General features: G+C 38.5%; 1 protein-coding gene and 1 pseudogene across 2 annotated transcripts in view; both read left to right on the forward strand.

The window, feature by feature from the left end:
* LOC121135291 overlaps window positions 1–21,769 on the forward strand; it is a 96,743-nt pseudogene extending 74,974 nt beyond the window's left edge.
* LOC121135402 (putative zinc finger protein 876) overlaps window positions 1–27,527 on the forward strand; it is a 296,765-nt gene that overhangs the window by 86,895 nt on the left and 182,343 nt on the right. The gene's annotated exons all lie outside the window — the stretch shown is intronic.

Here is a 27,527-nt window from a genome sequence, read left to right on the forward strand (position 1 = left end):
GCTTTTCATTTGGCTAAGTTTCTGGAGCACAATGTAAGTGAGGGAGTAGTGATAATATGAAGAAAGGAGTCAAGTTCATGATGGGAGAACACACAGAATCAGGTTACCTGAGTGAGTCAGAGATCACTGACTCAGGTCTGGCAAATTGGGTAGCTTCAGGACACCTAACTAGACTCCCTTAATGTAGATGTTAATGGTGTGCCTGGGACAATCTATGAGATCCAAGAAAATCTCTAATGCTAAACTGAATTATATGAGCCCATTCTATATAGAGAGACACCTTATTCATCCTAAATACAGGGGTGTGGGATGTGGGTCGTGGGATATGGGGCGTGTGGTGTGTGGTGTGTGGAGGTGACTTTGTCCTGCCTGAAGGAGATGATTGGACAGACTTAGTAGGCATTGTAAGGGAGGACTTACCTTCTCTCAGGGGCACATGTGTGGTGGTGTGTTGGAAGTGGGCAGAGCAGGAGGAGAGGAAGGACAAGAAACTGGGATTGGAATGTAAGATAATAAATTAATAAACAAAGAAACACTAAAGCAGAGAACAATAAAAATGTACCACTCATGCACCTTTTGAGAAACCTGAAGGTAAAAGAAAGCAGCACAGTTGTTTATGCCTCATGCTTAAGTGTTCAGAAGGTGCTTCTACCAACTATATTGAGCAACTAGCTCTTACTTAAGAAAAAATAGGGAAGTCCTGGGATCTAAGTTACATGGCCCTACCTGATGGTATAATAAAGAAGGAGTGCAGTCAGTCAAGATCTTGGATTCCAGGTGGATATCTGTATGATTATGAAGACCACTAAAAGCAGTTTTCAATTATCCCAGACTAATTGACCTTCTAGGAAGTTGTCTCTGAAGCACAGCAAGAGATATCATAACAACAGTGCACTCCCAGGGACAGCACAAAGGAGAAACAATATTTCCTTCCATATGAATCTTAGTTGAAGAAATTTTGGGAAGCATGTATTATGAGTAGGTGGCCATCATAGCTTGGGTTTGTATTCTTCGATATTAGGATTCATCAGATTTTAGGAACACTTGGTTAAAGTACAAGTAAGGCTGTGAGCACTGAGGGGATGCAGGATGGATGACAGCAGGCAGTATGACCCTGCGTTTCTTCCCAGAACCAACAAGAAGAAGGGCATGGGAACTCACATCATGGCAATGACGGGAAGAACATGGGGGCATATATAAAATGTATTCTGATGGAATTTGTGAGGATTTATGACTTGTTTGATATTTAAAATTGAGGAGGAGGTAACTATAAGTACTTTATGACTAGATGGACCACTGTGGGCTGTTCTACAACAGCTAGAAAGATTAGAACATATACTTTTTGAGTGAATCCTTTTCCTTGCCAGCTGCTTTGATATTTCCCCACCAGTCGCCTGGGCTCTGCCATGTTGTAGTCCCCAAATAACACACAAGACACTGTATTAATTATGAAACAGTTGGCCTTGCTTGTTTCTTACTGGCGAGCTCTGACTTAAGTATTTACCCCATAATTGTTAATCTAAGTATTCCTCTTACAGGAGAAATGGGTCTGGACTTCTTACCCCTATGGCAGCTACCTGTGTTTCTCCTTCCCAGACTCTTGCTCGACTCCTAGTCCCACCTATCTTACTTCCCTATTGGCCAACAATGCTTTATTCAACAACCAATAAGAGACAGATTTATGAAATTGCATTTCCCATCATAGCCTAATGAAATAAAATAGAAAAATAATGGAGAAAAGCCTCAAAGCCACAGTATGTTTCTTTTCAAAATAGTAAAAAATGGCCAACGTTTAGAAAAAAAAACACTCAAGTTACTAGGACCAGAAAATAAATGAGAGATATCACTTCTAACATACCCAAAAATAAGGATCATAAAAGAATATTTTAACAGCTGTAGACTTGTAAAAGATGGGAGCATACAATTTGCTACAATTTATTGGAGCATAAAGCATACAATAAACTGATATGTGACAGTCAGAAAGACAGAAAACTCATATACATTCATATGTACATTGTATATAAATGTTCTTCTAGAAGATGGTTTTATAATAGTGGCTACCAGATGCTGCGGAGAGGTTATCAACAAGATAGACAAACCTTTGTCCAAACATACCAAACAGCAGTTTGTGAACATGCAAATTAACAAAATCAGAAATGAAAAGGGGGACATAACAACGTACTCTGTGGAAATTCAGAGAATCTTGAGGTCATACTTTCAAAACCTGTACTCCACAAAATTCGAAAATTTAAAGGAAATGGACGGCTTCCTGGATAGCTGTCACTTGCCAAAACTAAATCAAGAATATATGAGCAATTTAAACAGACCTACAACCACTATGGAAATAGAAGCAGTCATCAAAAGTCTACCAAATAAAAAAATCCAGGTCCAGATGGCCTCAGTGCAGAATTCTACCAGAAATTCAAAGAACAGATTATACCAATTCTTATCACAGTATTCCATACAATAGAAGCAGAAGGGTCTTTGGCAAACACTTTCTAGGAGGTTTCAAAAACTGTGATCCCAAAGACACATAAAGACACAACTAAGAAAAAGAACTTCAGACCAATATCCCTCATGAACATTGATGCAAAAATACTCTTTAAAATACTGGCAAACCGGATCCAAGAACACATCAAAACAATCATTCACCACGATCAAGTAGGTTTCATCCCAGGGATGTAGGGATGGTTCAACATCCAAAAATACATCAATGTATTCTACCCTATAAACAACCTTAAAAACAAAACTAAGATTATCATCTCACTAGATGCTGTAAAAGCCTTTGAGAAAATCCAACACCCCTTCATGGTAAAGGTCCTGGACAGATCAGGGATAACAGGAACATACCTAAACATAATAAAAGCTATATAGAGCAAACCAACAGCCAATATCAAACTAAGTGGACAGAAACTCAACGGAATTCCTCTAAAATCAGGAACAAGACAAGGATGTCCACTATCTCCATACCTTTTCAATATTTTACTTGAAGTTCTAGCCAGAGCCATACGACAACAAAAGAAGTTCAAGAGGATACAAAATGGAAATGAAGAGGTCAAACTTTCACTATTTGGAGATTATATGATAGTTTACATAAATGTCCCAAAGAACTCAACCAGGAAACACTTACAGCTAACTAACAACTTCAGCAACGAGGCGGGCTACAAGATCAACTAAAAAAATCAGTAGCCCTACTATATACAGATGATAAAAGGCACACAAATATATCAGAGAGACATCACCCTTTACAATTGACACAAAAAGCATAAAATAACTTGGGGTAACACTAACCAAATAAGTGAAAGACCTGTATCACGTACATGAACAATGAATCCTTAAAGAAAGAAATTAAATAAGCCCTCTGAAAATGGAAAGATCTCCTATGCTCTTGGATAGGTAGGAACAATGTAATAAAAATGGCAATCCTGCCATAAGCAATCTACAGATTCAATGCAATCCCCATTAAAATCCCAACACAATTCTTCACAGACCTTGAAAGAACAATAATCAATTATGTATGGAAAAACAAAAGACCCAGGATAGCCAAAACAACCTTGTTCAACAAGGCAATACCCGGGGCAACACCATCGCTGACCTAAAGTTCTATTATAGAGCTATAATCCTGAAAACAGCTTCTTATTTGCACAAAAATAGACAGGTAGACCACTGGATTCGAACTGAAAACCCTGATATTAACCCACACATGTGTGAGCATCTGATCTTGGACCAAGAAGCTAAAAATATACAATGTAAACAAGAAAGCATCTTCATCAAATGGTGCTGGCATAACTGGATGCTGGCATGAAGAAGAATGCCGATCGATCCATGTCTATCACCATGCACCACATTAAGTCCAAATGGAACAAAGACCTCAACATAAATCCAGCCACATTGCACCTCTCAGAGGAGAAAATGGGTGATACCATTGAATGAATTGGTACAGGAGACAGCTTCCTGATCATAACATCAGTAGCACAGACAGTGAGATCAACAATTAATAAATGGGACCTCCTGAAACTGAGAATCTTCTGTAAGGCAAAGGAGACAGTCAGCAAGACAAAAACGCAGCCCACAGAATGGGAAAATATATTCACTAACCCCACATCTGACAGAGGGATAATCTCCAAAATTTACAAAGAACTCACGAAGCAAGTCTCCAAAACAAAAAAAGGATCCAATTAAAATTGGGATACAGAACTAAATAGGGAATTTTCAATAGAGGAGTCTAAAATGGCTGAGAGGCACTTGAGAAAGTGCTCAACATCCTTTGCCATCAAGGAAATGCAAATGAAAACAACTCTGAAATACCGTCTCACTTATGTCAGAATGGCTAAAATCAAAAACACCTATGTCAATTTATGCTGGAGAGGTTGTGGTGAAAGGGGAACATCCCTCCATTGCTGGTTGGAGTGCCAACTTGTATACCCACTTTGGAAATCAGTACGGATGTTCCTTAGAAAAATAGGACTAAACCTACCACAAGACCCAGCAACTCCACTCTTAGGCATATATCAAATTTGCCCATTCATACAACAAGGATGTCTGTCCACTATGTTCATAGCAGCATTATTGGTAATAGCCAGAACTTTGAAGCAACCTAGATGCCCTCAATGGAAGAGTGGATAGACAAAATGTGGTACTTTTACACAATGGAATACTATTCAGCAGAAAAAAACAATGGAACACTGAGATTTGCAGGAAATGGATGGCAGTAGAAGAAACCATACTGAGTGAGGTAACCCAGCCACAAAAAGAGCAACATGGCATGTACTCTCTCATATATGGATTTTAGACATAGATCTGGGGAGTGCCAGCCTACATTCCCATGGCCAGTGAGTCTGGGAAACAGAACCTTCATTCAGTGGCTGATGGAATGAGAGGCAGACTCTGACAGCTAAGCACTGAGCTGAACTCAAGAAATCCAGTGACAGAGAGGGAGTACTGATGACCACAGGGATTAAGACTGGGCTTGTTTAACTCCCAGAAACAGCTGACATGACAAGGGTTAGCTCTTGCATCACAGGCTGATGCCTGGGAATCCAGCATTAAACTGATCAAGACCCCCTGAATGTGGATGTCAGAGAGGAGGCCTAGGTAATCTATTTAGCCTTGGGTATTATTTATCCCAGGTATACACATGGACTTTGGACTCCCAACCAACAATGTGAGATGCACTCTCTCCCTGAACGCTTGGAGGAGGGTCTAGGCCCTGCTCTGGATGAAATGACAGACTATGGACACTCCCATGGAGGGCCTCACCCACCTTGCAGAAATTAGGGGATATTGGGGGGCTTGGGGGGAGAGCACGGTAGGAGGGGAGGGAAACATAAAGGGACCTGGAACTGACTTATGAAACTACCTTGTTTCTAATTTAAATTTCAATTTAAAAATAAATTAGAAAAAGAATAATAGGTATAGAAGAAGGTGAAGAACCACCTCAAAGGTCCAGAAAACAAATTCAACGCAATAATAGAAAAAAAATTTCCCAACATAAAGAAAGACACACTAATGAAGGTGCAAGAAGCTTACAGCACACCAAATAGAATGAACGCCAAAAAAATCCCCTAGACACATTATAATGAAGACTCCAAATATACGGAATATAGAAATAATATTAAGAGGAGCTAGGGAAAAAGGCTTAGTTACATATAAAGGCAAACCTATCAGAATTATACCTGACTTCTCCATGCAAACTATGAAAGACAGAAGGTCCTGGACAGATATTCTCCGAACATTAAGAGACAATGGATGCCAGCAAAGACAGCTATATCCAGCAAATCTGTCAATCAATATAGATAGAGAAAACAGGATATTTCACTACAAAACAAGATTTAAAAAATACATATCCACTAAACCAGCCCTAGAGAAAATTCTGGAAGGAAAACTCCAACCTAATGAAGTTAACTATAACCAGAAAATCATAGTCGATAGAAAACACCACTTTACCAACAGGCAAAAGAAAAAGTGGTGGAAAGCCACATAAAATTCCAACGACAACAACCACGCAAAAACAAACAAGAATAAACTATCAATTGTCATTAATTTCTCTCAATATTAATGGTATTAACTCACCCATAAAAAGACACAGGCTAGCAGAATGGATTCGAAGACAGAATCCATCAATTCTGCTGCAAACAGGAAACACACCTCAGCTTCAAAGACAGGCGTTATTTCAGAGCAATCAAATGGACCCAAGAAACAAGCAGAGGTAGCAATCCTAATATCTAACAATGTAGACTTTAAAGTAAATTCAATCAAAAGAGATGAACGGGGCCACTTCATACTCATCAGAGGAGAAATCAAACAAGATGAAGTGTCAGTTCTAAACATCTATGCACCCAATACAAAGCCATCCAAGTTAATAAAAGAAACATTACTAAAACTCAAAGAACATATAAAACCTCACACAATTGTAGTGGGAGACTTCAACACCCCACTCTCACTGCTAATCAGGACGAAAAGACAGAAACTTAACAAGGATAAGAAAGAAAGAAATATGATGCAATAGGGTTTAACAGACATCTAAAGAACACTACATCCAAACACAAAAGAATTTACCTTCTTCTCAGCTCCACACAGAACCTTCTCAAAAATCGACCACATACTTGGAAACATAGCAAACCTCAACAGGTATAAAAAATTGGAATAACTCCATGTATCTTATCAGACCATAGAGCTTTAAATTTAGAATTCAACAATAACAGAAAATGCAGAAACCCTGCAAACTCATGGAAATTGAATAATACATAATTGAACTACTCCTGGGTCAAAGAAGAAATAAAAAAGAAATTAAATACTTCCTAGAATTCAATGAGAATGAAGACACAACTTACTCAAAATTATGAGACACTTTGAAAGCAGAGCTAAGAGGAAATTTCATGGCACAAGTGTCCACATGAAGAAACTGGAGAATAGTCACAATAGAGAATAAACAACACAACTGAAATCTCTAGAACAAAAGGAAACAAACTCACTCCAGAGGAGCAGACACCAAGAAATAATTAAATTGAGGGCTGAAATCAATAAAATAGAAACTAGGAAAAAGTACAAAGGATCAATGAAACAAAGAGTTGTTTCTTTGAGAAAATCAACAAGATAGACAAATATTTGTCCAAACATAACAAACAGCAGCGTATAAACATGCAAATTAACAAAATTAGAAATGAAAAGGGAGACATAGTAATGGACAGCATGGAAATCCAGGGAATCATCTGGTTATATTTTCAAAAGATGTCCTCCACAAAATTTGAATATTTATAGAAAATGGACAATTATCTGGATAAATATCATTTACCAAAATTAAATCAAGTACAGATAAGCAATTTCAATAGTCCTATAACAACTAAGGAAATATAAACAATCATGAAAAGCCTCTCAACCAAATAAAAGCCCAGGTCCAGATGACTTCCGTGCAGATATGTATCAGAAATTCAAAGAGCAGATTATACCAATTCTCTGCAAAGTGTTCCATGCAATAGATGTAGAAGGGTCTTTGTCACACTCTTTTTATGGGGCTTCAATAACATTGATACCCAAGCCACACAAAGACCCAACTAAGAATGAGAACTTCAGAACAATATCCCTCATGAACACTGATGCAAAAAACTCAATAAAATACTGGCAAATCGGATCCAAGAACACATGAGAAAACCCATCCATCATGATCAAGTAGGCTTCATTCCAAGGATCCAGGCATGGTTCAAAATACAAAATATCCATCAATGTAATCCACCACATAAAAAAACTGACAAACAAAAACCACATGATCATCTCACTAGATGCTGAAAAAGCCTTTAAGAATATCCAGCACCCATTCATCATAAAGGTCTTGGAAAAGTATAAACATCATAAAACTATAAACAGAAAACCAACAGCAAACATAAAACTGGACTGAAACAAACTCAAGGCAAATCCTCTAAGAACAGTAACAAGGAAAGTCTGTCCACTCTCCCGGCACCTTTTCAATATTATACTTGAAGTTCTAGCTAGAGCAATAAGACAACAAAAGTAGATCAAGGGGATACACATTGGAAAGGAAGAAGTAAAACTTTCACTATTTGCAGATGATATGATTGTTTACATAAGTGATCCAAAAACCTCTACCAGGGAAATCCTACAGCTGATAAACACTTTCAGCAAAGAGGCATGCTACAAGGTCAACTCAAAAAATCAGTAATCCTACTATATACAGAATATAAAAGTGCCGAGAATGAAATCAGAGAAACATAACCCTTTACACTTGCCTCAAACAACATAAAATACCTGGGGGAAATGCTAACCAAACAAGTGAAAGAACTGTGCCAAAAGAACTTTGAGGCTTTAAAGAAAGAAATCATAGAACTGTCATGATCTGACCTTAGAAACACTAAAATAAATAACTAAAAAAAACTTCTTTAGAGCCAAAGATAAAATAGGATAAACATGAACATGTATTGAGAGGCACAAATACCATCACCTCAGACTGTGACCTCAAAAACAGGAGAGATGTTCGCAAATATATTTACTTCTTACATACAAATTGTGCTCCCAAAATGGCATTTTTAGTTTGTTGGTAAGAAACTGTATTCTTTATGCTATAAGCTTTCATTTAAAGAACTATACAGATGGCTCTTACAGAAACTTACTGCTGTTGGAGAGAACCTGGAAATGTTCCCCAACACCAACATTTTATTCAGAATTAACTGCAATTACCGTTACATTGGATGATGACACCTTCGTATGGTCACTATAGGCACTGAAATTCCATATTGCAAATATATACATGCAGGAAAACACTCATGTAGAGAAAATAAGAATAAACAAATCTTTGTTAATTTAACTTTTCTCTTTAACATGAATGTTCACTCCACCAGAAAATGTACTGTGGAAATAAAATTATAAAGAATGTATATATGTATCAATGTCTCAAATGTCGGGACTGCAAGATGATGTTTCCCTTGAAGGAGGAGTTGGAAGCTAGTTACTAAAACCTGGGGAGATTCACAAAGTATTTTACAGATGAGTACTTGAAGCCTCCTATTATGGTGATTTCCTGAGGTGAGAAAAGGTTAAGTCAGGAATGAAGACAATCTTTTTATATTCAGGGTAAATATAGAAAGATTTTGCAATTTTTTTATTTGGGAGACTGTACCATTGCTGCTCCACCAAATATTTCCAGTGCAGACTATCTACTACTCTGTGTGAATGTGAGAAAACGTTAAGGAGCCCATCAATTTTTGATCAATATAACTATATATAATTTATTTAAATGGTGCCAGTAAGACTTGGAGAAAAAAATGAGCATAGACTTTAAGGGTTTTAGAAGAGGTAACCTGGGATTTGAAGATGGATCATGTAGGGATGTGCTGATATTTTAGTCATTGTAAGGATATGAGAATAGTTGAAGAATATTCCAAACTCAAATAATATGCAAACACAAATAGTATTTAATCTTCAGTAACAAGCAGCATGTGGGAATAACCATACATGGCAAATGCCATGGAAGATTTAGGTCATATGTAACACAACTGGCTAAGCAAGAAGAGGTGATACTAGTGCAAATTTGATTGCCTGAGGTTCTAGTTTTTCCATCTTTGAACATGCTAGGACAAGTCTGTGCCTGTTTCAGGGGGACTAGAGTAAATGCCCTCTTTTGGTTATTGCCTTAAAAATGTGGGGGTTTCTTCATGTTTCTTATGGGCTCTCTTCCCAGTCCGTGTTGTCAGTTATGTCGTTAAAGAATGACACTTTAAGAAAGCAAACTCACATCGTTTCAAAAAAAGAGGAAGTTTGTGGCTCTCAATATGTTTGTGCTGAGTATTTAGTTGGTATCTCATATTTAAAATTTTGGCTCTCAAGACTTGTCTGTGACCCCAGAGCTTGGGAGGCAATAACTGTGGCTCTAATTGGCTAAATGTTTTTCTAAATTGTCTACTACTACATAGATATTCCCTATCTATAATGGAAAGTGGAAATTTGATTTCTGATGTTGAAATACAGGTCTAAAATGCATATTCAAGAATGACACACCCATAACAAGTACCTTGATATATAATGGTGTTGTGGATCATCTTTCCAAGGCTAGGGTTACATAATTCTCATTCACTGTTAAAAATAGACTTATCCCTGGGAACAATGACTCAACACTTGCAAATATAGGGTAAAGAATAACTTGTGAGAACATAACTTGGGAATGCTAGAATAAAACAATTAAAGATGAGAGATAGAAAAATTATCTAACCCATAGTCCAGTGATTCCATGCCACCACTTGAGGGCAGGTTTTCTAACATCTGCAGATTCATTGATAATTGTCACATGGCTTTGTTTACAGGTTCAAGTCTCCATGAAAGGTCAAGAAGATCTTTTTCCTAAGAACAAGCGCTTAAAGAAGTCATCAATCTTTTGAAAGAAAAACAATCAGAAACAACTGCAACACTGGAGAAATCTAGAACACCATTGCAGTTCACCCAACATGTGTTATTAGCAATAAATGAGATTCAAGAACCTCTACAGAGCAGGGTATACAGTGGAGGTGGCATCTTAAACATAATTTCATACACTCTTATTTCCACAGGAAGTGACATAAGTGAAGATAACCACAACTATACCTTGAACACTACTGAAGAGAATGGCAATGTTAAGGTTCAGGGAATGAAATTGACTCCCTATTCATTAAACAGAAACATTAGAGATTATCTCTAGGCTGACATATCCTGCACACTGCCAAAATTGTGATTCAAACTCCACATTTGAGGTCACCAAGAGAGACTCCACCAAGAATCTAAGACATACAAATTTGACAAACCTTCCAAAACCTTCAAATATCAATGTATTTGTTCAGTCCACCAGGGAATACACAAAAAAGAGAGGTTAATTTTCTGTACCAAGTTTCATAAAGGCTTAGATATTCAATCAGATCTGAAAGTAGATTAGGTCATGCACAAGTTAAAGAATTGTTCACATGTAGTCCATATGTAAGATCTGTTAGCCATAAAACCAATCTGCTAGCTCATGAGAGGATTCAAACAGGAGAGAAGCTCTACAACTGCTCTCTGTGTAAACATGACTTCTGTCAGTCATCCACATACTACTGTCACCTGAGGAGATGCCTCAAATCATATTGAAATGTGTACGTTTCTCACCAGAGGCTAGCTGAGCTTAGACCCAAGTTTGTCATCTGCACACCTAGAAACCTGTAGTTTCTAAACACCTAGTAGCCAGTGGTGTTGTGACATGTAACTTTTGGAATTTTTGTTCTATCAATTGTCACATTCCATTTGTTGGTGAAGGAATCAGTCATCATTTTCAGTAACATTTTGCTTATGCCTAGATGTATCTCATAATTTTTACCTTATATAATTTAAATAAATGTATGTAATTTTAGTACAATTCCCAGTTGTGTATAATTTGTGTGGTATATGATTGTGGTTTTATGAGTGTTTGTCTGGTTTATTTGTTGCCATAATTCCACACATGAGTAGGCAATAGAGGACTTATTTGTTAGTTTTATGTTTTGCCTTATTTTTAATGTTGTCCTTCATATTAGGAATTACATACAACAATATTGTACTACAGATATACAACATTGTCTGATCCAATCTCCACAGGGTTTCATGATAGTATCCTTCAATTCTCCCAACTTTTATGTACCCTGCCATTTTTTCAAATCCATGTTTTAGGCTTCCATGTTAAGTACATCACTCCCTTGAACATCATCCATCCCATGAGGTCTTACTACTTACAGTTCAAGAAAGTACCCTCACATGAGTGGACAGGGGTCCAAAATATTACATAAACAATGAGTTGTTCATAGAGGCTCAGTGAAGCCTCCTATACTTATTCCATTATGGTAACACCACCCGATTCTTAGCTGCATCTAGAGGAGACCTAGAAGTTAGGGAGTAGTGGTGATTATATTCATACTAGCCTCACAGGATGAAAATTAAATTACAACATGCATTTTTTCCATGAATAAACTCTGAAGCTCTAGGCAAGAATGTTAAGTGAAATAATAACTATAATGTGAAACAGGTACTACATACATAGTTCAAGTCAACATTCATACAATGATTGAATTGTTGCATCTGTGTGTTATTGAAGATTTCATTGAGGAAGCTGACCTGGATTCCCTTATTACATAGAAATGTTAATAGTGAATTATGACTTTTTCCCTGATGTTGCTACTTTAGCATTAGAGTAGTTATCTAGGAGGGCTCAATTTTAAAAATCGCGCTTACAATATTTCAACAGAACTTTTGGGTTTTTACATTGGAATTTTATGGTTATATCACTTGGTTATCCAACATTATTTGATGATAAGATCACCTTGTTAAAGACACTACACACTTTGGTCATGGGACATGAAAAAATCAAGTTCATATTGGCCAAGCAGATTCATCTCTGTTGAATAGCTTTCATAAAACATAGATTAATAAAAGCAAGTTAATTGAAATTGTGAAAACGTGTAAGATAAGGATACACTAAGGATTAGCTTTTATAATTAGTAATAAAACTCTGTGACATTATTTGTGAGTAGGCACCCTAAAGAAATATCCCATTGTACCAACTTGAATATATCTGCAATGCTACAATCCAGAAATAGAGGGCACACCTGTGTGGGATGTTCTGCTTGTATTGATTTAAGTGAATCCACTTCTATTTTTTTTTTTGGTTTTTTGAGACAGGGTTTCTCTGTGGCTTTGGAGGCTGTCCTGGAACTCGCTCAGTAGACCAGGCTGGCCTCAAACTCACAAAGATCCGCCTGCCTCTGCCTCCCGAGTGCTGGGACTAAAGGCATGCACCACCAACGCCCGGCAGGTGAATCCACTTCTATTCCATACATAGGAGGTAGGAAAAGCTACACTTTTCATTACATTGCTTGTACTCATGAAATTCAGGGAAAGAAGTGGAGATTACTGTTCAGAATCACACAATTAGTCAGAACCATCAGGAATGTATCAGTTATGCTCCAGTGTTGAAGGCTGTACACTACTAATATAATGATTCGTATATGCTTTGAGTCTGAGGAGTGCATTAGGACACCAGCCCAAGGACTTAAAAGAAATAGTGAAGAGGATTGTTAGTACATTCAAACCATGGATCAATAGATTTCACTTAATTTTTGTCAGTGATGGGACATTCCATGCTCTCCTGTCAGTAGGAAACAGTGGAGGGGAAATGACCAGGTTTAGAACCAGACAGGGACTGGCTCTGTAAAACAGCATCATGGATGTAGTATTAAAACAGAGTGGGCTTGGAATTGACATTTACCTCCCATGAATTTTGATTCTGTTTCACACCTATGACTATTTTTTTCAATTTTCAGTGAAAGAAAAAGCATTTCCTAGTTTTAGAGGAAAGGAAAGACAGATTGGATTGATGGATAATAGCACATGCTGTTCTTGTAAAATGCCAGATGGGATTTAAATGTTCTTTGGGTAACTCACAACTGCATGGACCCCAGTCCTTCTTTTTTATTTTTACATTTAAATTAGAAAAGAGGTTGCTTCACATGTCAAACCCAGGTCCCTCTCCCCTTCCCTCCCCCCTCCCATTCCCTCCAACAAAACATACCAACCTCCCTTCCCCAATCCCCTCTCATTTGTCCAGGAAGGGTGAGGCCCACCATGGAGGGTGACCATAGTCTGTCTTTTCATCTAGGGCAGGGCCTAGGCCATCCTACAAGAGTGCAGGCTAAGGGAACATCTCTCATTGTGGAATGAGCACCCAAATCCATTTGTATGCCAGGGATAAATACTGATCTACTACTGAAGGCCACATAGATTGCCTTGGCCTCCTCACTGACTCCCACATTCAGGGGAATCTGGATCAGACTCCTGCTGTCCTCTTAGGCATCAGTCTGGGTTTCAAGAACTTCCTCTTGTTTAGATCAGCTGATTCTGTTGGTCAGACAAGCCCAGTCTTTACCCCTAAGCTTATTAGTCCTGCCTATCTGTCTCTGGGTTCCTTGAGTTCAGCTCAGTGTTTAGCTGGGGTTCACTGCTTCTGCTTCCATCAGTTGTTGGTTGAGTTTTCTCTTTCTCTGCCAGTGGAATTGTTGGTTGACACTCCCTTGATCCATGTCTAAAATCCATACATGACTGAGTACATACAAAGTTTGTCTTTTTGTTACTAGGTTACCTCACTCAGGATGGTTGCTTCTAATGCCATCTATTTGCCTGCAAATTTCAAGGTTCCATTGTTTTTTTCTCTCCAGAATAATACTTCATTGTGAAAATATTCCTCATTTTCTATATCCACTCCTCAGTTGAGGGGCATCTAGGTTGCTTCCAGGTACAGCTATAAGAGTTTCGACATCCTATGATGTCCTCCATGTGTACTGTGTGGTTCTATGTGTATGTTCAGTGTGTACAGGTGGAAATCATAGGAGGGTGTCAGAGGCCCCATGGCTGAAATTATAGTGGTTGGTGATTTAACTGAGGTGGGTGATAGAAAAGAAACCCAATCCTCTTTAAGAGCAGAATTTTTCCTATTTTGTAAATCAGCATAAGTTTAATTGCATTCTAAATTTGGATACCCACAGATGAGTCTCTCTCTCCCTCACTCTTCTTTAAGAAAGCTTCACTTTGAAACAGAGAGAGAATATTACAGTAAGAGATAACTGGCCAAAATTGGGCACCTTGGGAAAATCTCCAGCACCTGTAACTCCAGCCCTACTTTCAATTGGAGAGCTTGCTGTGTTCTTAAATTTTTGGGTGTGAGCCTAGATTTTAAAATCTGAGCCATCTCTTCAGCCTATTACCTGTGTTCATATGGAATGTCTTCCATCCTCCGCATTGTTTTCTCTTCATATTTAGTCATGCATTGTTCTACATTACTTCCTCTTTTGGTTTTACTCTCTGTATAGGACTTGCAAAATAATGTTTTAACAGATTAATGAGGACCTGGGAAATGCATAGATAGCTTTTTCTTGTTGTTTTTAAAAGACAATAATTTATTCAAAGAGACAGTGGATTGGGAATATGAGGTGAGAGAAAAGGAGAGGAAGTTTGGAGAAAAAGAGGGGGAGAAGAGCAGAGAAGAGCAGAGAGGGGAGAGGAGAGGACAGGAGAGGAGAGGAAGACATGGGGGAGCAGGAATTTTGAGTCAAGGAGACATTGTAGGTTTGAGAAGTAATCTGCCATTAGATAGATTTTCAGAGATCTACAAGGATGACATGAGCTGGCAAACTAACTAATATGGGAAAGACGACCTTAAGTGCCCTCCCCCTTAATGAGATTGATGACTACTTTATATGGCATCCTAGACCCTTCTTCCAGTGGCTGAGGGAAGCAGAGGAAGACACCCACAGCTAATCAGCAAACTGAACTCTTGGAAACCAGTTACAGAGAGGGAGGAATGATGAGCAAATCAGACAAGACCTGGCTGGTGAAAATCACAGGCAGCTGACCTAAACAAGGTGGTGCCCCTGGAATCCAGACTGGTGACTAAGAGGACAGCACTGGACTGATTCAAACCCCCTAACATGGATGCCAGAGAGGAGGCCTCATCAATCTATGGGGCCTTGGATAGTAGACCAGTATGTAGCCCTGGTGTACAAATGGAATTTGTGTGTCCATTTCACATGGAGGGATGCTGTCTCAGCATGGACACATGGGGGATGGCCCAGATCCTGTCCAGTATAATATGATAGACTTTCAATATTCCCCTTGGAGAGCTTCACCCTCCCTAGGGAGCAGAGGGGGAATGGGATGGTGGGCTGAGGGAGTTGAGGCGGCAGGATATGAGGGGAAGGTGAAAGAGCTGGGATTGACATGTCAAGGAAGCTTGTTTCTAATTTAAATAATTTAAAAATGGAAAAAAGGAAAATCTTAGGTGTTGGGAATTAGTGTTAAATTTGATGTAGGAATGTCATGTTTAGGTTTGAGTAGACATAAAATTTGGCAGTGAATCCATAAGAAACATTTTCACTGTTCAAAACAAACTTGAGAGTCTATGTAATCATTTTTATAACTGCAAAGCTGTGAAATAGTGGAATTTTATATTGGAATATGGAAACCAAAGGGAGTGCATTTAGAGACATTGGTGAGATTTCAGTTTCCCACTGTGTCATGGCTTTAAGACGTATATTACTTACCCAGTGGGAGAAATATTTTCACCTGTGGCTACCCCTCAGATTCCATTCACTTTTTCAAATACATGTGTCAGTTTTGCATTAAATAATTATAAGGTTCGATTTAAAATATCTGTGCAAAGTATAAAACAGATTGCTGGAGTCACAAACCCAGGTTGGAAAGATAACTAACATCTGCTGGAATAACAGATCCTCTGAAGGCAGAAAGGAAAAACTAAGGGTTGATCACTCTGAAAAAGTTCATTATATTTGTTCTGTTGTGGAATAATTCACCAACTGAGGACATTTTAAAGCTGCATTCCAAACTCTGAGTGTCCCAGCATGGAATGAAGGTGCTTTTCCCTTACATACAGAATAGTATCAGGAAGGTAAAGTTTTAAGATAAACTTCCTGAAAGGATCAACATGGAAGGGGAAGGCAGATGGCTTGCTCTCTGGTAAAGGTATGCACAAGGATGTGAAAGGTTGACAGTCCACAGAGAAATGCTTAATTTGCAGTGATCAACATTAATTGTAGCTCCTCACTGTGTTTAATCTGTTTTAATGTTTTATATTTTCAATACATATTCTTTATTATCACTCTCATTTGTAAGCTATATTTTTCATTCCACTCTTCAATAACTATTATTTTCAAAAATTACTTATCTATATCTAGGCATGTCCTGAAGGATTTACAAAATTTCTGATAGTAGAGATGACATTAATTCTCAATTGATACTGAGGACAACTTCAGAAGACAAAATGCCTACATTTCCTGAGAATTTTATATATTGGGTAATTTGTTATCTGTTAAAATGTCACACCAAACTTCCTCTAAACATATAATATTTGAAAATCGGAGATTGATTACTGATAACACAGCAAGTTCTTTAGTATATTATCTTTCCTTTGGGGCAAATAACTTTTCAGACAATCATGACAAGGGGAAAAATTTCGTTTCAGAGTATGTTGACTTTTGAGGATGTGGCCATCAGTTTCGCCAAGGAGGAATGGGAATGCCTACATTATTCTCAGAGGGATTTGTAGAGAGATGTCATGTTGGAGAATTATAACCACCTGGTTTCTGTAGGTGAGAATAAAATATTTTCTGATTGCTGCTTAACCCCAGGAATATCAAACAAGTTATATTATGATTATAGAATGTTTACTAAGAATGAGTGCCAACTCCCAATTATTCCTATATATTGGTAAGTGTAATATTTACTGCATTTTTCATATATCATTTCAAATGTGTTTTTTAATTTAGGCTAACACTTAATTCTCTCCCATAAGGGTTTTTTTCCCAGTAATTCAGTAGCAATAATGAGTGAATACAGTTGGAATCCAATAGTTTTATATTTGTAATTGGGTAATGTAATGGAATTTGAAGGTGTAAAAATTAAAATTAATTTCTGATAAGTTTACAACACCTGTCAAGTATGTACTAATAAGTCTTCACTTATAAGTCCTTCCTTATATTCCTTTATGTTCAATGAATAAAAGCCTGTGTTGCAAACCAACCCTCTTTCACATTATGTACAGAAAAATATCACACATCTCTTCTAATTCATAGGACATTCTGACTCAAAACCAGAGCTAATCACCTGTCTTCAACTAAACAATGAACCCTGGATGGTGAATATAGAGGTAGCAAAAGGCCTGGAAACAGGTAAGCTGAAATGAAACAATGGTTCATGTGTGGAATACAAAGCAAGGAATGAATAAATACAGTGTCATTAGCCTTGCTGCTTACTGGAAGTGAATCTCAAGTATTTCTTGTAAGATTTTGTACTAGGATCTAACATACAGAAAAGTTTTCATGGTTTTCCTTTTTCTTATCAGAATAGTGATTAGATAAATTTAAGAATGCCAGTTGCAATGTGGCAATGTATGTATGGACTTATTTTGTGTTCCAATATATGTAAGAATTGTTCTTCTACATGTCAGCAATAAATAGATTGCTTGTTCTAGTGTTTTTTCCAAATTTTTGAACATTTTTAAAATATATGGATCAATTTATTTATCTTTCTTTTACATACTTGCCTATCATAGATCTATTGCATTTATCCAATGTCATGATTTCCCCACACCATTTATTCTCTCAAAACATGATCAGAAAATACATAAATAATTGATTTCAAGATATGTGAAGGCCAAGCACTTTGCAACACAACACCTTGAGTATGACTGGTTTGTCCTTGGATTAAGCAAATAAGAAACAGAATTTCCTACTCCTGGAAGATAGGTACCATACATATCTTCTTGTCAAAGATTTATGACATTGGATCTACTTGCAATGAACAAGCTGAGGTGTTGTTCATCTTGAGCTTATATGGGTTTTGGCCTTGCTGTCACAGATTTGGCAATTGTTTGGTTATTGTTCCTATACTGGTTTTAATCTTCTCCTTCAGTGGAGTCATTTAATGCTTCTTTCTTGCACCCTGATTGGTGGGTTGTGAAAAAAGAATTACAGACAGGTCATAGTTCTCCAAACTCTCAATATTAAGCTTCTTTAGTGAAAGATGAGTGAGACACCAATCTGTGTGTTCAGCTATATAATATTAGCTTAATGCCATGTTCCTTAAGTTTAATAATAATGCTTTTTATCTATTGCCATGCAAGTTGGTTCTCAGTTTCTTGGCTCTAAAGCAGTGTCAATTATGGGTTCCATCAATGGAGTTGGCAATATGACAGTCAAATACTTATACGGTTTTGCACATACATCAGTGCCGCTGATGAACATATTTTATAGACTGTTGGGGAAGTCTTATGCCAATAAAGCACTGTCTGGCCAATAGTGAATCTACATAGGAGGGACTAGGAGTCCAGGAGGACTCTGGGAATGAAAAACACAAGAGAGTTCGAGATGTGACGCCATGGGGTAGTAAGCCCGGAAACTTCTCCGGTAAGAGAAATACTTACATTAACAATTATGGGGTAATTACTTGAATCAGAGCTAGCCAGTAAGAAACAAGCAAGGCCAACAGCTTCATAATTAATACAGCGTCTTGTGTGTTATTTGGGGACTACAACGCGGCAGAGCCCAGGTGGCTGGCGGGGGATAAACCAAAGTGGCTAGCAAAGGAAAAGCTGCCCTTTACAATAGATCAGTCAAATATGTGGTCACATGGTTCATTACTTGGAAAATTGATGAATATGCTCTCCTTTTATAGCATATATAGTACTCATAAGCACTCTGAAATTATTTCAGTTGGGTTGAAGTATCCATTTGGATACAAATTTCAAATCTCCCAATTTAAGGATTCTGGCATATTCATTGGGTTCTTGATGGTAAATAATTACAAGGTCAATATCCTGTATTTTTGGAGTGTAACAGCAGAAAATAATGTGACCCATTACTTGTAGCAGAGATTTTGTTTGCTGGAACATGATTTCAAGTTTGGTATTGTGTACACTCTAGAGGCAGATATTCCTCCATGTGGTCTTCATCCTTCTAGACTGCTTACTCTCCACAATTAATATCAATATAGTAACTTACAAAATTGTCACTCGAGGATTAATATATATTTGTTCTTTTCTGGGCAATGGATTAGGCTTTTATTTGCTAAGCTTCTTATGATTTAATCCATCTATATTAATCTGAGGCTGTGGCTTACATATGCAATTCCCTGTAGTCCTGACTCCCTGGCATCAAATGGCATCTCATGACCCTGTCTTGCTTCATGCTGCCTCTTAGTTTGGAATTCCCACCTAGCTACATTCTTCCTATGCATTTTCCAGAAAATCTTTATTCCTCAATCATTGGGGGAAAAATATATATGTATGTATGTATAAAGGTATACATATATAGTTATAGATACAGTATGCAGAAGGATATCCTTGATTGCCTTCCCTTTTCTGTCTAATTAAAAGGAAGATTTTAACTTTAATATAGTAAAGTTATGTTATCATGTAAGAATTGTAGCTATAATATTCATCCATTTATATTCGACAAACCTAAAGGACTTAGTTTACCATCTAGCCTGTCTTTTTCAGTATAACATTTTATGTATAATTTATCTCTTATTATAGCTAAAGGAGATTCTTTCTATGAATAACACTCTTCAATTCAAATCCATCAAAGTTACAAGATTGATAACGTTACATAAGTAAACATATAGCCTGCTGTATATAACTTTTAAAACTGTAATAATGGCAGAGAACTCTCGGTACTTCTACAGTCATACAAAATTCCTTTGTATTATTGGGATATCCATCTTTATCCTATACACATACAGTATTTGGCAATTTTTCAGTGAAGCAGGAAATTTGAAGATAATTATTGTCTTATACTCGCAAAGATATTTAGTTGCTTTCATTTATATCCTGTAGAATGTTTGGCAGTTTTCTCTGTGAAGTAGAAATGCTGAAGGACTATTTCATCCCAAGGCTACCAGTTTAGCAGCCACTTTTCTGTGGGTTCTGCATGTCCAGGTTTCACACCAAAGAATTACACCATCTAGGCAAGAGCAGTTTGTTTTCCAAATGACTGCTTCCGCCATATTGAAACTAAACACCACAGCTACATTCGGTGGTGCCCATCATTCTCTCTGACATGTCATTGTCATGGAAAACTCAAAGGTAATCAACCCTTTTAAATGCCATATTCATTTGGACTTTGAGTGGTTTTGAAGAATAAGGAAATTCTCTACTTGTAGATATGTCAATGAAGAGACTGAATCGTATTTTGCTGGAAATAAAAGAAAAAATGTCAAGTGTCCACAATGTTTCAATTCGTTTGCCCATAGGTTTTCTTGTCAGGTTCATCAGACAATACAAACTGGAGAAAGAAAAGCCTTTCATGTGTGAAGCATGTGGCAAGTATTTTACTCAGCGTTCAATACTTCATGTTCATCAGAGGATCCATACTGGAGATAAACCTTACAAATGCTCAGATTGTGAAAAGTCCTTTACACAGAGATCAACACTTCAAGTCCATCAAAGAATACACACTGGAGAGTAACCTTACAAATGTAATATATGTGGCAAGACCTTTCAGAATGGCTCAAATCTTATAGCTCATCAAAGAATACATACAGGAGAGAAACCTTACAAATGCTCAGATTGTGAAAAATCCTTTACACAGAGATCAACACTTCAAAACCATCAAAGAATACATACTGGAGAGAAACCTTACAAATGTAATATATGTGGATGTCCTTTATGAAAACCTCAAACCTTCATGTTCATCAACAAATACATATTGGAGACAAATCTTACAAATGCTCAGATTGTGGCAAGTCCTTTTAAAAGAGATCAGAACTTCAAGTTCATCAAAGAGTACATACTGGAGTGAAACCTTATAGATGTAAAATATGTGGAATGTCCTTTAAGCAGATATCAACATTTAAAATTCATCAAAGGGTACACACTGCAGAGAAACCTTACAATTGTAACATATGTGGCAAGTCCTCTATGAAATCCTCAAACTTTGAGTTCATCAAAGAATACATACTGGAGAGAAACCAAACAAATGTTCAGATTGTGACAAGTCCTTTAAACAGAGATCAGAACTTCAAATTCATCAAAGTATACATACTGGAGAGAAACGTTTTTGGTGTAAAGTGTGTGGCAAGTGCTTTACCAATGGCTCAGGCCTTCAAGTTCATCAAAGAATACATAATGGATAGAAAACTTATTATTGAAAAGAATGTGGAAAGTCCTTTACTACAGGCTCAAATCTTAAAATTCATCAAATAATACATACTAGAGAGAAACCTTACAATTATAAAATATGTGGCAAGACCTTTACAAAAGGTGCAAGTCTTAAAGGTCATCAAAGGGTACATACATAGTAGTGAGAAACCTTAAAATGTTCAGATAGTGGAAAATTCTTCAAACAGAACTCCAAACTTCAGTTTCACCAAAGAATACACATTGAACAAGAACATTACTGTCGCATAGTGTGGCAAGTCCTTCACCACAGGCTCAAATCTTAACATTTATTAAAGAATACACACGGGAGAAAAACCTTACCATTGTAAAGTATGTGACAAATTCCTTACCAATGGCTCAAGTCTTCAAGTTCTTCTTGGAATACACGCTGGAAAGAAAACTCAGAAGTGTTCATATTGTGAAAAGTCCTTTAAACTGAGGTCAACACTTTAAATTCCTCAACAATACTTACTGGATAGAAACCTTGCAATTGAAATGCATGTGACAAGTCCTTTACTAAGAGCTCAATACTTACATTTCATCTAAGATTATATAACAGAATAAGTTGAAAATATACAAATTGTGGCAAACTTTTTGCCTATGATTCATATCTTAAAAGACACTACACAACTGTGGAAGTCAGAATCTTTATTTTTTAATGTGTATGTTACATTCTGTGTTTTTCCCCATGGATCATTTCAACAAAATGTCACTACACCCATACTTGAGAGAAAATTTATAAATGTGAATCACACAACAAAACCTCTTCTGGGTACTTAAATCTAAACAAATATCACACAATACATACTAGAAGAATAATCTTAATTTTAAAAAAATATGCTCAGGTAGTCAAACCTCACAATGCGTTATAATGGAAAGAAAACAAACAAATATATACTGTTGTAAAAAATTTTTAAAAGACTGTGAAAACTGAGAGACTATCTGAAAATACATGTAAGAGACCAACTCAGTAGGGAATTACTGTCCCAATTCTCATGCAAAGTAAGCTGATTTATAACGTATGTATACAAAGGAAACTTTCAGCATATGTTGCAACATTATTCACTGTTAGAGGAGGGGCATTACTAAGCCTTATTGTCCCGCGCTACCGTCTCGCCAGCAAGAACGACGCAGAACACTCGGATCCTTCTGCAGTAAAGCTTTAATGCATCTTGAGAGATAGATGATCAGCTTCTTAGAGGGAGACCCCAAGCTAAGAAACCCAGCCCCTTATATAAGCCTAGGAGCTCCGAGTGAGACGTGTAGAGCCGGGATTGGTGGTTTGCACATCACCCCAGATGACGCCACGGGAGAGGCACAGCTTAAACGGTTAACTCCAACTGACAGCAGATGTCAGCGCCATCTTCTAACGGTTAACTCCAACTGACAGCAGATGTCAGCGCCAAATAGCGAGGGCGGCTCCTCACATCTCCCCCTATTCATTTATTTTTGAAGCAATAGGACACCCACAACTTTGGAGTGGAGATAGAGGTCAAATCCCCATGTGCAAATTCGGAACATGTACAAAGCTCCTCTCCAGGGTCTTATCCCCAGAGAGAGCCCTGACCAGTCCGATGTCGTTTTTCTGGGGGAAGGAGATCATGACATAGAACCTTCATGCAAGATGACTTATCTCCCAGGAGAAAGTCGTTATACCGCAGACCTCTCCTGTGCAGTGCTTAGCCTTGCAACTCCTTGGGCTGCTGAAGCCTACCCACTCTATCCCGTGCAATGAGACTAGCCTCGTGGGGTGCAAGAGCTGGGAGGCCAGCGACCTATTGCTTTAACATGGTTAACCAAATGTCAGGGGAGGCTCCGTGTTCTAAGGCAGCAAGTGCTTGTGCCACCACCACTTTGTCTCTTTTGTTTGGGCTCTGAGCTTACACACCATCCAAAGCATCAACACTATTCCACAGCAGAGAACTAGGCTAAATGATCCTACCCCCACCCATTCCTTAAAATAAGAAAATGCAGATGAAATCCAGGAGGAGAGGCCTTCCATCAGAGAAAGATCCAGATGCGTCGAATTCACTTGCAGGATCGCCATTCTCAACTCACGGAGTGTCTGCTCAAACTCAAAAGTCCAATTCTGTAATAAATGTTGAGACAGAGCTTGTGACAGGTTAGCTGCTCTTGTAAAATTCTCATATTGTACTGAAGTGACACAAAGGCCAGGCAACTTTTGTTCACATCCCAATTGGGCCATCTGCCACAATATATCCAATTGTTCCTGAACCAAATTAATCTGTTGGTTTACCAACATCAGGCCTCCTTGTATCTGAGAATTGGCAGTGGCCTGTTTATCTAGGACCATGGTCACAGTGGCCTATAGTTCATTAATGGTTTGAGTTGTCTGCACAGTGGCAGAAAGTGCAAGGGCCGAGGCGGTAACCGAAGCAGTAACCGCGGCGGTGGCTATCAGGCCCACAATAATAGCAGAGATCCCAAAAATCTCGCTTTTCCCTAAACAAACTCAAATTACTTGGCGTCTCAACAGGAACTGGAACAAATCGAGGCATGCGCATTACCAAAGCAAAAGGGTGCTTAATAGCATCCCAGCATAATGCATAAAAACAATTCTAAGCAGAGCAATTTATTTCTTTCTGATTCTTACCTAAGGTATCATTACTCACAACCCAAATAAAGGGCAGCTGAATAATTAGTTCTCTTAAAAGGGGTATACTTAACATTGGAGGAGGACCAATCAGATGATCCATAGCTCTGTCCCTCACTCAGACTGTTGCCTAATGCCCCTTTCCAATCAAAAGTAATCTGTCCCTTCTCACTATCATAGGAGAAAGATCAGTACAGCTTCCATTAATTCAAAAGGATTAGCATTAGATCTTTCTGGATCCATATGAATAAAATTATCCTTTAATGAAGAAATCACAGTAAAGCACAAGCTTCCTACTAATGACAAGGTTCTCTCATCCTGAAAACTCTGTATCTGAGGATCTAAAGGCAAAAAGGCAAGCCCCAACTCTCTATTAGTTGTGAAAAATCTAGGGAACACCTGGGCATTCTGCATCACTGGCATCGGTAGGGGAAGGTAGACATGATGGCCCACCGTAACTCTCCCATCATACTAGGAACCATCATCCCGAGTAGGAGAGTCTTCATCACCCACTTGGCCTCCATCCTTCTTATTCTGGAGTTGTGAAGGAGCTCTTCGAGTGAGTCTTTCAGGGATCCACAGGGGGTTTTCTTCCTCCTGTGGAAAAACACACACAGCTCCCCTGGATCTTATAAGAATAGGATCCGGGCCTTTCCAGAGATCAGTCAAGACATCTTTCCATTTTACCATTTCTTTTGGCCTATCAGGCTCTAAACTGTGGCGATCGGCCGCAGTGTGGCCTTGGGCATCAGAGTTCAAGAAATTAAGGGTAAAAAGTGCCATGGATACAGCAACTCTTGGTACCGAGGGTAGAACATCCTCAATACTCCCCTTTTGTTTAATCAGATATGATTTGAGTGTACGATGGGCACGTTCCACAATGCCCTGTCCTTGAGGGTTATAAGGTAGGCCAGTTAGATGGGTAACATCCATTTGCCGACAAAACTGTCGGAATTTTTGAGAGGTATATGCTGGTCCATTGTCTGTTTTTAAAATTCTGGGTTTTCCCCAAGCACTCCAGGCCTCAAGGCAATGTTGAATCACATATGAGGCCTTTTCCCCTGTTAGGGGTGTGGCGAACATTACGCCAGAACAGGTGTCAACAGAAACATGAACATATTGAAGCCTTCCAAAAGAGGGAATATGAGTAACATCCATCTGCCACATCTGCAATGGTCTAATGCCACGTGGGTTTATTCCCATGTGGGGAGTAGGTAAGAATTCGCAGCAATTCTGGCATTGAGTAACAATTTCCCTAGCCTCTTTCCTGGATAGAGCAAAACGACGGCGCAAGGTCTCAGCCGTCACATGAAAGCGCTTATGGAATTCTTTTGCTGCTTGTGCATGGGTAGACAAGGCAGCGGCCACCAGCTTTGTAGCCTTGTCCGCTAAGTCATTCCCTAAGGACATGGGACCTGGGAGTCCAGAATGTGCTCGGACATGGGTAATGAAAACAGGAAATCTCCTATTTAACAAGGCAGCTTGTATCTTTTGAAAGATGTTAGCAACTCTGCTGGAGGATCTTATTATTCCAGCTATCTCAAGGAGATTAACTGCATTAACCACATAAGAGGAATCTGATACAATATTGAGGGGTCCTGGAAAAGCCTCAAGAACCTCCAGTACTATCAGACATTCTACAACTTGAGGTGAAGTTTCATTATATTGTTTAGATATAACCCTATCCTTGACCACATAAGCTCCCATACCAGTTTTTGATCCATCAGTGTACACCACAGTCCCATCTGGGAGTGGGTCTTTAGCTGTCACTTGTGGAAACACTATAGCCTGGTTTAGGGCAAACTGTAAAATTGGATGCTTTGGAAAATGATTATCAATTTGTCCTGAAAAGGAAGTAACTAAAACTGCCCAATCACTAGATGTGGCTGCCAAGGTCTGAACTTGTGCAGCAGTATAAGGCACAATCAAGGAATCAGGATCCCTGCCAAAATGTGTAACAGCTGCTTTTATTCCGCGAAGCGCAGAGCTGTGCAACAGCATCAGGGTACCAGTCAATAATCTTAGCAGGGGAAGCATTTGGATGAATCCAAAGTAATGGTCCATGTTGCCACAGGACTGCAGTTGGCAATTGAGCTGTCTTAAAAACACACAGATTAAAAGGTAGTGACTCCTCAATACGTTGTAATTGTGCTTCCTGTAAGGCCTCTTCCACCATCTGTAAGGCTCGGTGGGCGGCAGGGGTAAATTTTCTGGGTGAGGAGATATGAGGCTCACCCTCCAGGAGATCGAAGAGGGGTTTTAGATCAGCAGATGGAATTTTTAAAAAGGGCCTCAACCAATTTATATCTCCCAGAAGTTTCTGAAAATCATTTAATGTTTGTAAGTGGTCTTTGCGAATTTCTATTTTCTGAGGAACTATATTTTTGGGAGTAATCATTGAGCCCAAAAAGAGGCCTGTATCTGCAATTTGAACCTTTTCTGAGGCAATCTCTAATCCCCACTGTTTTAATTCAGCCACCAGCATGGGAAAGCCTTTTGTAAAACATCTAACTCTTTGTGACAAATAAGAATATCGTCCATATAATGGATAACGATTAAAGATGTAAATTGCTTCCTAATTGGCTCCAAAGCCTCCTGCACATACAGCTGACATATTGTTGGGCTATTGGCCATGCCTTGCGGCAGTACCTTCCACTGAAATCTCTTGTCTGGTTCCATATGATTAAGAGAAGGGATAGTGAAGGCAAACCTTGGTCTATCCCGTGGGTAAAGTGGAATAGAGAAGAAACAATCCTTAATATCTATAATAATAAGCTTCCAATCTTGAGGAAGTGCAGAAAGCAAAGGAAGGCCTCTTTGAACAGGGCCAAAAAGATGCATCTGATTGTTAATGGCCCGCAGGTCATGGAGTAATCTCCACTTCCCAGATTTCTTCTTAATAACAAAAATTGGTGTATTCCATGGGGAGGTAGAAGGCTCTAGATGCCCCAGCCGTTCCTGTTCTTGCACTAATCTTGTGACAGCCTCTAATTTTTCAGAGGATAGAGGCCATTGAGAGACCCATAACGGCTCCTCTGTTTTCCATGGTATGGGTCGTGAAGCCTCAACGGCCCCTAAATAAAACCCAGTCCTTTTCTACCCCGATTTCCGTGTTGTGTAATGGGTGTTATTCTGCCTTGTTCTTGCCTACCCAAGCCTCTACCGTTTGTATACCCCATCTTTGCCATAATGGCTGATGCCTGGGGG

Source organism: Mesocricetus auratus, unplaced genomic scaffold, assembly GCF_017639785.1.
Source record: "Mesocricetus auratus isolate SY011 unplaced genomic scaffold, BCM_Maur_2.0 Super-Scaffold_100037, whole genome shotgun sequence".
In the NCBI taxonomy this organism is placed as follows: Eukaryota; Metazoa; Chordata; class Mammalia; order Rodentia; family Cricetidae; genus Mesocricetus; species Mesocricetus auratus.